This window comes from Xenopus laevis, chromosome 4S (assembly GCF_017654675.1).
Source record: "Xenopus laevis strain J_2021 chromosome 4S, Xenopus_laevis_v10.1, whole genome shotgun sequence".
NCBI classification, from domain to species: Eukaryota; Metazoa; Chordata; class Amphibia; order Anura; family Pipidae; genus Xenopus; species Xenopus laevis.
This window is the reverse complement of record NC_054378.1, coordinates 132,111,061-132,123,996: the sequence shown is the minus strand read 5'-3', so window position 1 is coordinate 132,123,996 and position 12,936 is coordinate 132,111,061. Positions and strand designations below refer to the sequence as shown.

General features: G+C 46.7%; 1 protein-coding gene across 1 annotated transcript in view; it reads right to left on the bottom strand.

Annotated features, from left to right (window-relative positions):
- Positions 1–4,457, bottom strand: part of pparg.S (peroxisome proliferator activated receptor gamma S homeolog) — a 39,477-nt gene extending 35,020 nt beyond the window's left edge. Inside the window, exon 1 of the mRNA XM_041561887.1 lies at positions 3,965–4,457. The gene's annotated coding sequence lies outside the window, so the exon portion shown is untranslated. The remainder of the gene's footprint in view (positions 1–3,964) is intronic.
- Positions 4,458–12,936: the final 8,479 nt, after the last annotated feature.

Genomic DNA, 12,936 nt, shown 5'->3' with positions numbered 1-12,936 from the left:
TTCCTGAAATGGGCCAGTCTATCTGCCATTGCCGCTGTTCAGCAAGGGGATTCTTGTTGCAAAATGTATCATTTTCCATTTTAGAATTTCAAGTTTTTGTCCAATAACAAGAAATTGAACAGAGAAGCAGCTGAGGTTGAATAAAGACCCCTAAACACCAGGACCCACACACATGAACCCCAACACAAACTGCCCCCCTTTGCCTCAGAACAAGGAAGAAGCCATTTCTGACTCGCAAGGAGCAATAGGCCCCTGGATCACATAACATTACATGGGAAAAGGGGAAGTTAACCCTAGCATTACATTTTTGGAAGACGTAAATGTTAAAGTTCAGGGCAAGCTGCAGTTCACCCTCTTTTTCTTTTGAGGTTTTTTAAATTTTAGCAAATTGGTTTTACCTCTTAGGAACTTGAAAGTCTATGTGGGGGCTCTAGTCCAGCACTGCCCCATTACTATGGAGAGTAGAACCATAGCAACTAGATATACATTTAAATTCCAGCCTGGAGAGCTGCACCTACAAGTGAGTGATCCGGAGTCAATTGGACTTTGGACTCTCCGGTACCAGATAGGGTTCAGCATGGCCGGGGTGCGTGATATGTTAGATCAATGATATCGGCCGAATCTTTCATGTTGGAATCCAAACAAGGGAGTGAAAGAGAATCACTTTGCAGCAAATAAATCTGAAATTTCCTAAAAAAAGACACATGATTTAAAGGCCAAATCTGAATCCTGCTGGAAAAGGTTAAACCCCGGCCCAAATCCTGGACTGGGTGCACCCCTACATCTGATATACAAGGAACCTCTATATTCCCCAGTGGCTCCTTCCAGAGGACACAAGGACACCCCCTGACATGAGACATTTAACCCCTCCAGTGGCAGATACATCAGACAAGTTTCAGTAAGGGACGGGCGTCTTTATTTCACTTTCTGTCCCTCCCCCACATCAATGGCCTAAAGCTGCTTCTCTAGTGCAGGTTAATGGGGTACATTCTGCACCGGGGCCACTGGGGTCCCACAATATGGATAGAAATTAATGGAGCGTTTCACAAACACAAGGGAATGGCCGCCCAGCTGATGTCTCCCGGGGAAACCAGTAGAGCTGCATTTTTATCTAATGAGGGTTTTTATGTTTTATTGGGTGGGAAATATTCTGGGTCCCCCCCCCCCTTAAATAATCAATTAAACTGCCCACGAGACTGAAATGCTTCTTGGGCTCTTGCCCTTCATTCCACCATAGGGATTTGCCCTCAGCCCTGGGCATGAAAGAGTTAAAGTTCACCTTTCAAAAACTTTCTTCAATTCAAGTGTTTTTTTAGGTTGTTCACCAGAAATAAAGACTTTTTTTAAATGATCTGTTTTTTATTTTTTGCTGTTTTTCCAAAATACGAGTTTAAAGTTGAATGTCTCTGGAGTTTGTCCCGGAGCAGCTGAACTGTTACAATTTGTTACATTTAGTTGTACAATGAGTTAATATATCTCTCACCTGTTGTATCAGATATTTATTCTGCTAAAGTTACACAAGAACGAGTTGTTTGTTAAATATAACAATATACATTGTCTCATCAATCAATATTTCCCATGGAACAGAATTCTAACAATGCTTTTATGGATTTACATCATAATGGGAAATCGTGACTAAAAGTAGATCTCACATGGGCACTCCTGGTTTACAGGGTCGGTGACCCCCTCCCAAAGCAGGGTTAGAAGGTGAAAAATAACACTTTAGACTTCAATATTAGAAAAAAAGGTCACAAACAGAAAATAGAAAACAATTGGAAAAGGTCTTTATTTCTGAGGAACTGTCTGACACCAACTAAACTGAAACAAGTGTTGGAAGGAGAACTTCCCCTTTAAGTGTACATCATGAGGGGTGTTCAACTGCCCCCAGTCATGTCTGCTTATATCAGTCTTACAGTCAAACAAACTCTGAGGGCCACAGCATTTATATTTGGGCTTTTATACTATCTTTCCCTACTGTCTCTATTTTGTCCTACTGTCTCCATCTTTTCCTTCTGTCTACATCTTGCCTGAACTGTCTCCATCTTGCCCTACTGTCCCCATCGTACTCTACTGTGTCCAACTTGCCCTACTGTCTCCATCTTGTCCTACTGTCCCCATCTTACTCTACTGTGTCCAACTTGCCCTACTGTCTCCATCTTGCCCTACTGTCTCCATCTTACTCTACTGTCTTCATCTTGTCCTACTGTCTCGATCTTGCCCTACTGTTTCCATCTTGCCCTACTGTCTCCATCTTACTCTACTGTCTCCATCTTGTCCTACTGTCTCCATCTTGCCCTACTGTCTCCATCTTGTCCTACTGTCCCCATTTTGCACTACGGTCTCCATCTTGCCCTAATGTCTCATTTTGTCCTACTGTCTCCATCTTGCCCTACTGTCTCCATCTTGTCCTACTGTCTCCATCTTGCCCTACTGTCTCCATCTTGCCCTACTGTCTCCATCTTGCCCTACTGTCTCCATCTTGCCCTACTGTCTCCATCTTGCCCTACTGTCTCCATCTTGTCCTACTGTCTCCATCTTGTCCTACTGTCTCCATCTTGTCCTACTGTCTCCATCTTGTCCTACTGTCTCCATCTTGTCCTACTGTCTCCATCTTGTCCTACTGTCTCCATCTTGCCCTAATGTCTCCATCTTGCCCTAATGTCTCCATCTTGCCCTAATGTCTCCATCTTGCCCTACTGTCTCCTTCTTGCCCTACTGTCTCCTTCTTGTCCTACTGTCTCCATCTTGTTCAACTGTCTACATCTCCTCCTACTGTCTCCACCTTGTCCTACTGTCTCCAACTTGTCCTACTGTCTCCATCTTGTCCTACTGTCCCTAATATCACCCACGTGTTCTCCATAAAGAAATTCCTCAGGACAGTTTTGGGTGAACTACAGCCCCCAGCAGTCTGATATGCAGTGAATTAAAAGGAGGCTCTGGGTGTCTATGGACAATGTAATGACCAAATTAGAGACTGACTTGGGGCAACAGCAACACTATAATATTCTCTGCACTAACTCCCTGCAATGACTGTAACACACTAACTCCCTGCACTGGGAAGAGTAGAAATGTCCCGTGTTGCACAGAGGAGTATTTGCACCTTCAGAGCAAGTTAATTGCACCAGTGTCTTCCTTCTGTGTATAGTGGGGGCCCCTCAGTATCTCCACAGTATTGAAGCAATGGGCACACAGGGTATTAATCTGCCAGTCACTGCCCACATTGTGCCACTAAACAAACAGCCTGAGCACATGGGCATCAAGTGAGGCACCTCAGGAACCATAAAGAACAATAAGTGAGTGACAGCTCCTTCAGTCTATAGGCCAGCGCATGGGCTCACTAAGTGAATCACTCTGCTGCTCAACAATTATCAACTCCATATCAATCAATACCCCATAGTGATAGCCCATATTTAACTGTACCCCCTCTACTGACTCCCCAATATTCACTAGCAGCTGTCCATACTCATATTCCAATACTCTATATATTTATATACATACACATATACCAACAAGCCAAAACTGTCTATATCCACCAGCACATACTCATATCTACCTGTAACCCAATACTGAACCCCAACAGCAATACCCCTATATCAGCCACTACCCCAATACTGTACTTATATCCAACAGAACCAACATATCCATATCTATTTGTATCTTTATACTCATCTAATATCCACAATGCCAAGGAATTATACTCACCAGCACCTCAATAGCATCACTTGTATATCACACTGACACCCCAAAACTAACCCACCCTAACAAAGCTATATCCCACTTACACCCCAATAGTATCCCACCTACACCCCAATAGTATCCCACTGATAGCAACTGTCCCACTGACTCCTGCCAATACCCCAGTACAAAAGTCACTGCCCCCCATTACATCTGGCTGCAGCCCATAAAGCATTCAGGTGAGTCTGCACCAATCAGCTGATCGGAGGGAGGGATCCCCGTGACTCACCTGCTCCTCTCCTGGACTGTCACAAAGTGCCCTCTTGTTGTTGTGATTTCAATGTTCTCAGACTGCCATGTGCCAGCTCTGCCGGGAGACGGATCCAATCTGCTGGGGAGAGAGTAGTTTCCTGCAGTGCCAGTCCTGTTTTTGTGTGTTGTACAGTCACTGAGCAAGTCCTGCGGGGAGTAGCAAGTAGTTGGTCCTGCAGAAAGTAGCAGGGAGTAGCAGGGAGTAGCAGAAAGTAGCAGGAGTAGCAGGAGTAGCAGGGAGTAACAGGAGTAGTAGATGCTGCAGTTGTTACTCGGGTAGAGCTCACATCGCTCTGTCTCACTCATGTCACTCTCTCCTGCTCTCACTCACCCAGACACGCCCCTTTGCCTCCAGGGTCACGCCCACTGGCACTGTCCTGCCCAAACCTCCTCTGGTTCTGCTCTGCCCCCGACTCCCAGTGACTCCCAGTGACCCCCAGTGACCCCCAGTACAACACATCCCCACTCCTTACCGACCCCCAGCAGCCCTGACTCCCCCCAATTGTTCCTCTTTCATTTCCTAATAAATGGGACTGTGGTTCATGCGCCCCACCTACTGGCCACTTGTAGTACTGCACCTCCCTCACTCTGAGCTGCTCAGATTCCCATTGATCTCATTTACTGCTGCCCTCACTACACTGGGACTGGCACCTAAACTGGCACCATCGTGATGATGGGACTGGCACCTATACTGGCATGATACTGGCACCATAGTGATGATGGGACTGGCACCTATACTGGTATAATACTGGCACCTATACTGGTATAATACTGGCACCTATACTGGTATAATACTGGCACCATAGTGATTGTGATTGGGCACACTTACACAACAGCTACCACCATAAAGCCTGGCTGAACAACCAGACCCAGGGCAAACCATGCGCCCTGAAACAACTGATCAGCACCCTGCCCACCCAAGACTCCCACCAACTGACAAAAGGCCAAATAACACAAAAAATAACTGACTGGAGGAACGAAATATCAAATTCCCAGAAACTTTCTATCTACCAATCACTGGGGAGAGAGAACAGACTGGCCCCATATCTGGAAAGGCTACAGAACCCCAAATACAGACAGATCCTGGGTATGTACAGACTGAGTGGCCACAACTTGGAAACAGAACTGGGACAGACAGACCTACAGACCCAGAGAGAACAGACTGTGCCAGCGATGTGACCAGGAGGCCATGGAGGATGAGCCCCAAATACTCAGCCCTGAGGGACCCCCACTTCCAGAGATTCCCCCGTCACATCCCAGACTTCACATCCATAAAAGAAGAGAGGAAACTCCACTTCCTACTGGGAGAAGAGACACTGACAGTAACAATAGCTGCACAATATGTAAGAGACTGTCATAGACTGAGAGAGACCCCACTTTCCCCTATTCCCATAAACTGCCCCCCCCCCTAACCCCACCCATTTCACCCCTCTACCTGCTTTGGCAATGCTTAATATGTATTTGCTCCTGCCAATAAAGCTCATTTGATTTGATTTGATTTGTAAAGGAAAGGAGAGGGGATGAGAGACAGAAGGAGAGAAGGGAAAGGGGGTTCGGGAGTAGAGAGACAAATGGGGGAGAGGAGAAATATAGAAGGGGAGAGAAGAGGGAGGATGGGAGAGAGTAAGGCCAAACAGTTCTGGGAGAGGAAAGGAAAGGAGAGGGGATGAGAGACAGAAGGAGAGAAGGGAAAGGGGGTTAGGGAGTAGAGAGACAAATGGGGGAGAGGAGAAATATAGAAGGGGAGAGAAGAGGGAGGATGGGGGAGAGTAAGGCCAAACAGTTGGGGGAGAAAAGGAAAGGAGAGGGGATGAGAGACAGAAGGAGAGAAGGGAAAGGGGGTTAGGGAGTAGAGAGACAAAATGGGGGAGAGGAGAAATATAGAAGGGGAGAGAAGAGGGAGGATGGGGGAGAGTAAGGCCAAACAGTTGGGGGAGAAAAGGAAAGGAGAGGGGATGAGAGACAGAAGGAGAGAAGGGAAAGGGGGTTCGGGAGTAGAGAGACAAATGGGGGAGAGGAGAAATATAGAAGGGGAGAGAAGAGGGGGATGGGGGAGAGTAAGGCCAAACAGTTGGGGGAGAAAAGGAAAGGAGAGGGGATGAGAGACAGAAGGAGAGAAGGGAAAGGGGGTTAGGGAGTAGAGAGACAAATGGGGGAGAGGAGAAATATAGAAGGGGAGAGAAGAGGGAGGATGGGGGAGAGTAAGGCCAAACAGTTGGGGGAGAAAAGGAAAGGAGAGGGGATGAGAGACAGAAGGAGAGAAGGGAAAGGGGGTTAGGGAGTAGAGAGAGACAAATGGGGGAGAGGAGAAATATAGAAGGGGAGAGAAGAGGGAGGATGGGGGAGAGTAAGGCCAAACAGTTGGGGGAGAAAAGGAAAGGAGAGGGGATGAGAGACAGAAGGAGAGAAGGGAACGGGGGTTAGGGAGTAGAGAGACAAATGGGGGAGAGGAGAAATATAGAAGGGGAGAGAAGAGGGAGGATGGGGAGAGTAAGGCCAAACAGTTGGGGGAGAAAAGGAAAGGAGAGGGGATGAGAGACAGAAGGAGAGAAGGGAACGGGGGTTAGGGAGTAGAGAGACAAATGGGGGAGAGGAGAAATATAGAAGGGGAGAGAAGAGGGAGGATGGGGGAGAGTAAGGCCAAACAGTTGGGGGAGAAAAGGAAAGGAGAGGGGATGAGAGACAGAAGGAGAGAAGGGAACGGGGGTTAGGGAGTAGAGAGACAAATGGGGGAGAGGAGAAATATAGAAGGGGAGAGAAGAGGGAGGATGGGGGAGAGTAAGGCCAAACAGTTGGGGGAGGAAAGGAAAGGAGAGGGGATGAGAGACAGAAGGAGAGAAGGGAAAGGGGGTTAGTGAGTAGAGAGACAAATGGGGGAGAGGAGAAATATAGAAGGGGAGAGAAGAGGGAGGATGGGGGAGAGTAAGGCCAAACAGTTGGGGGAGAAAAGGAAAGGGGATGAGAGACAGAAGGAGAGAAGGGAAAGCGGGTTAGGGAGTAGAGAGACAAATTTGGGAGAGGAGAAATATAGAAGGGGAGAGAAGAGGGAGGATGGGGGAGAGTAAGGCCAAACAGTTTGGGGGAGAAAAGGAGAGGGGGTGAGAGACAGAAGGAGAGAAAGAAAAGGGGGTTAGTGAGTAGAGAGACAAATGGGGGAGAGGGGAAATATAGAAGGGGAGAGAAGAGGGAGGATGGGGGAGAGTAAGGCCAAACAGTTGGGGGAGAAAGGAAAGGAGAGGGGATGAGAGACAGAAGGAGAGAAGGGAAAGGGGGTTAGGGAGTAGAGAGACAAATGGGGGAGAGGAGAAATATAGAAGGGGAGAGAAGAGGGGGGATGGGGGAGAGTAAGGCCAAACAGTTGGGGGAGAAAAGGAAAGGAGAGGGGATGAGAGACAGAAGGAGAGAAGGGAACGGGGGTTAGGGAGTAGAGAGACAAATGGGGAGAGGAGAAATATAGAAGGGGGAGAGAAGAGGGGGGATGGGGGAGAGTAAGGCCAAACAGTTGGGGGAGAAAAGGAAAGGAGAGGGGATGAGAGACAGAAGGAGAGAAGGGAAAGAGCGTTAGGGAGTAGAGAGACAAATGGGGGAGAGGAGAAATATAGAAGGGGAGAGAAGAGGGAGGATGGGGGAGAGTAAGGCCAAACAGTTGGGGGAGAAAAGGAAAGGAGAGGGGATGAGAGACAGAAGGAGAGAAGGGAAAGGGGGTTAGGGAGTAGAGAGACAAATGGGGGAGAGGAGAAATATAGAAGGGGAGAGAAGAGGGGGGATGGGGGAGAGTAAGGCCAAACAGTTGAGGGAGAAAAGGAAAGGAGAGGGGATGAGAGACAGAAGGAGAGAAGGGAAAAGTCTGAGCCTGGGGGTGACACTTTAGGGGTCGAGGGACCAGAGTCTGAATTGGATTTGGGAGAAAGTGAAGGAGGTTCTGCTCCGGTGGCTGTGGGCGGGGCTGTGGGTCGGGGAGTTTAGAACCAGTTCAGTGAGTGGCTGTTCCTCTGGGCAAAGGAATTTTATCAAGTTGTGGATCAGGAACATCTCAGACTTTGAACTGAACCAGGAGGAATAGAAAGTCAGGGAGAAGTTGCAGCTACAGAGAAGCAGGAGAATCATCAGTGATATAGGAGTTGGGGGTCAGAAAGGACAAATGTGGTGACTGTGTCAGTTACTGGGAGGACTGGGACTGAAACCAGTCCCATTATTATTGGATATTATGTGTGTAATTGTGCAGACTTGTCCCCTGTGTGCCCCCCACAATAATCTGGGTGCAATTTGCTCCTTCACAGTAACAAGCTGTATTCATTGGTCACATTCCTTGCTGGAGTCTAACAGGGGGTGGGCAGTTGGGAGAGGGACTGTCTAATTCCTAACAACATTGCAGTTGGTCTTCGTTATTTATGTTATACTTTTTGGGATATTTGCCTTTATCTTCTGACTCTTTCCAGCTTTCAAATGGGGGTCACTGACCCCATCTAAAAAACAAATGTTCTGTAAGGATACAAATGTATTGTTATTGCTACTTTTTATTCCTCATCTTTCTATTCAGGTCTCTCCTATTCACATTCCAGTCTCTTATTCACATCAGTACATGGTTGCTAGGGGAATTTGGACCCTAGAAACCAGATAACTGGAGAGCTGCTGAATAAAAATCTAAATAAGTGAAAAACCACAAATAATAAAAAATGAAAACCAAGTACAAATTGTCTCAGAATATCCCTCTCTATATTATACTAACAGTTAATTTAAAGGTGAACAACTCCTTTAATTTTTGCCTCCTGCACCAAATGAGTGAGCGACAGCCGTGTGGGGTGTGAGTAGAACTGGTTACACCACTGAGTAAATCAAGAAGGTAAAGGAACCGAATTTGGCGAACACCTTTACCGTAAATCACACCCGTGGTCACATGACCGAGACAAAGGTACAGGGAGTTTGGTTCATTTCAGGAACAACGTGAGCCGCAAGTTCCATAAATAAAAGTGACGCCTCTGAACATTTTTGGAATTTCTGACACGTTCTTTATATAATAACCTGCGAAAAGTGTCAAGTCATGAAAGTCGCTGTTGTACAAAAGTCGTGTTTCTTGTGTAACTACAATAGACTTTCCTAGAAAGTAAAATGAGAAAGAGGCAGCTCAGGGGTTAATAATGGCAGCGGCACTGGGGCTGCTCTTGACTGGTAAGTGTGTTTTGTGTCTGACATGAGATCCATTGTATCATTCAGACACAATTGTGTGTGCGTTACAAGGTCACCCGTGATTTTGTGTGGGGGCAGGGCAACAGAATTAACTTTTTATGGCAACAGAAAGAGTGGGGCAAGACCCTAAAGTATCCAAAATATCCAACCTATGTAACCTATACTACCTGCCCAACCTATGTAACCTATACTACCTACCCAACCTATGTAACCTATTCTACCTGCCCAACCTATCTAACCTATACTACCTGCCCAACCTATGTAACCTATTCTACCTGCCCAACCTATGTAACCTATACTACCTACCCCACATATCTAACCTATTCTACCTGCCTCACCTATCCATCTTATCTCACCTGTGCAGTTTATACAACCTGTCCAACCTAAGCAGTACTAGTGATGGGTAAACAAATTCGGCAGGCACAAATTTGCGGCGAATTTCCGCACTTCATCGTTGTCGAATTCATTTCATGGAACTGCTGCTAAGATTCACCGATGCCCATAAATTTTGGACGCGAGTCAAAACCATTGCGCGTCAACATTATTCGGACGCCCATTACTTTACTACTAGCATCGCAATTGACGCAAGCATCAGAATTGACGTGTAGTCATTCAGTACAGCAATCTGGTGTGTGCGTTACAAGGTACCCGTGATTTTGTGTGGGAGGCGGGCAGTTACAGAATTAACTTTTTTATGTGCAAACGGAAAGAGGTGGGGCAAGACCCCTAAGTATCCAAAGAGTCCAACCTAGTAATCCTATAGCACTGCCTCAACCTGGTGTAACCTACTATCTAACGCCAGACTCTATAATTGTAACTCCGTATTCTTATCACCTGCCCAAGCGCTATCCTACCTATACTCACCTGCAACCCTATGTAAGCCTGATTCTCCTGACCAACTATGTAACCTATGACTCTACGCTCGCACATAATCTAACCTATTCTTAACTGCCTCACTGCGTATCCAATCTTATCTTCACCTGTGGGCTTTTATATCAACCTGTCCAACCTAAGCAGTACAGTAGATGGGGTAAACAAATTTGGCAGGCACAATTTTGGCGTGCGAATTCGCTCGCACTTCATGCGTTGTCTGATTGTTCATTTCATCGGACTGCTGCTAAGAGTTACACCTGATGCCCGATAAATTTTGGAACGCGAGTCAAAAACCATTGCGACGGTCAACATATTGCGGAGCTGACTGCCATCTACTTGACTTTTACTCTAGCATCGCCAATTGGGGAACGCAACATGCAAGATTGACAGTGGGGGGCATTCCAAAATCCGCGTTTCGCAAATTTCACAGGAAATTTGCAAATTTTTCAGGTGAAGTGAAACAGGACATATTCGCCTAGCAATACAATTTATTTAACCTATCTAACCTATCCATCCTATTGTACCTGCCCAACCTATTTAGCTTATCCAACCTGTCTAACCTGTCTAAACTATCCAACCTGTCTAACCTATCCAACTTATCGAACCTACCCAACATGTCCAACCAATCTAACCAACGCCTGCAGCTTTTGAATAAATCATTATATTTTTCAGGGGCCTCTGGTGTCCCCCAATCATGACCCTATAGGGACCAATGACAGTAGATGTGGGACTGAGCTCTTGCTGTAGGATCGGCTGTTACACTTGAGAATGGAGAAGAGCTGGAGGGGATAGGAGGCGAGATCTCACTCACACGCTTCTGAGTTTGATGACGGAGTGGTGGGGCACACGTGATGAATAGCGATGTGACTTCGTGTGTGGCGTAATGACTACTCCAGGGGCGATATCGAGAGTGATAGGAGGGTAGGGCAGGGGTGATTGGGCGAGTGGAGAGAGGCGGGTGTATGCGTAAGTCTGTTATGATAGGTATCCGTCGTGTTATTATAGATTGAGGGGACGCATGGGGAACATGTTCTGTTCCTGTGATGCCGAAATTCGCTAGCTCTTGATCCTGTATTTGTGTGACAGAGGATGGGTTCCCAATTGGGGGTAGGCCCTTGTACCCAGTAACTAAAAGCTTCCCCAGTGCAGAACATAGAGGCACATTATGTGTCACTGTCCCATGGACCTTCCAAGAGAAAAGCTCATTGCACTTCCATAGCCTTTGGCCAAATCACACAATACAGACATTATTCTGCAGCTGTCACTTTAAATAAAATCTCATCTATTCTTTGTGATTGTGATTGTGACAAAGCAACTTGTGCCGCCTCTGTAATGAGATCTCACACTAAATCCACTAATGAGATCTCACACTAAATCTCTCTCTCTGTGCTGAAAACTGCTGGGGGCCCACTTGCGTTCTTGCTGGGGCGGGTAAGACAGATGGGGGCGGTGCTTTTCCCGATGACTTCTCTTAACTTACAGTTTAGATCTGAGTCACATTGGGCTTCTTCTGGGGCAAATGAACTGGCAAACGCCGGCACATTCTCAGAGACAGAGAGAGGGACACACATAGACAGAGAGAGAGACAGAAGAAGAGACAGAGCGACCAGGCAGGAGAGAAGAGAGAGAGAGAGAGAGAAGAATGAGAGGAGAGGACGAGCAGAGGAGAGACGAAGGGGAAAAAACAAACAGGAGAGATGAGAGAGAGAGAGAGAGAGAGAGAAAATGAGAGTAAGAGAGAGACAGACAAACAGACAGACAAAGAGAATAAGAGATAGAGAGAGACATAGAGAGAGATAGAGAGAGACACTCAGAAAGAGAGTGAGAATGAGAAGAGCACGAGATTGAGAGAGAGAATAACAGTCAGAGAACAGAGCAGAGAGCAAAGAGAGAGAGAGAGAGAGATAAGAGAGAGGGAGAGAGGTAGTTAAGAGAGAGACACACAGCATGAGACAGAGAGCGAGCAGAGGAAGACACAGGACGAGAGAAGAGAGACCGAGCGACAGAAAGAAGAAGACAGAGAGAGAGAATATGAGAGAGAGACAGACAGAGACAGAAAGAGAGAGAGAGAGAGAGACACACACAGACAGAGAAAGAGAGAGAGAGAGAGACAGAGAGAGCTGGAATTAAAAGTGAGCAGCTCCAGTGAGGCCAGACTTAGAGTGTGAGAAACCTCTTTTTTACTTTAAACTTGAATTGTAACTGTACAAAGTATAAGTGAGAGGCACAATGATACTACAGTTCACTTTTCATGTTCCGATTTCTGGTAAACGGGGGGGGGGGGTACATGTGGTGGGGGAGCAATGCATATGGCAGCGATTGAGGTAGAAAGCGGAGGCGAGGATGTTCGATGAGACGACAGGTAGTAGGAGGGATGTGGTAGGTCGATGATACGCGGGACACTAGAGTTATTTCCGCATATATATGTATAGTGTGAGCTATACTAGTGAGACGAGCGTCTGAGAGATCACTGAGGACTCTACGATGAGATATCAGCTGAGATCTCTGGTAAAGCTGAGCATTGGGGGTCCAAGGGCCAGAGGTCTCACGATATATAAGGATATCGACGCGCGAGCTGTGATTATTGAACGTGGGCTTGCGTTGCCAATCTAGAGGATCGACAGGCGCTGTGTATGTCGTGGAACTGTTCAACACTGGAGTCCCTGCTCTATTAGAATAAGCGTGGTCATGGCGATAAAGTTAGCGAGACAGACGCGATAGAATAGCACGCTTGGTAGGGCTGTTAGCACTGTCCAGGACTGGACCCCTAAATGCAGCAACTGTGTGTTCTGGTATTCCTACTCTTTAATCTCATTCAAGTTAAAAATATTTCTAAATTACAGCAAATAGTTTCACCACTGTTTAAGTTTTTTAGGCTTAATAATAAGA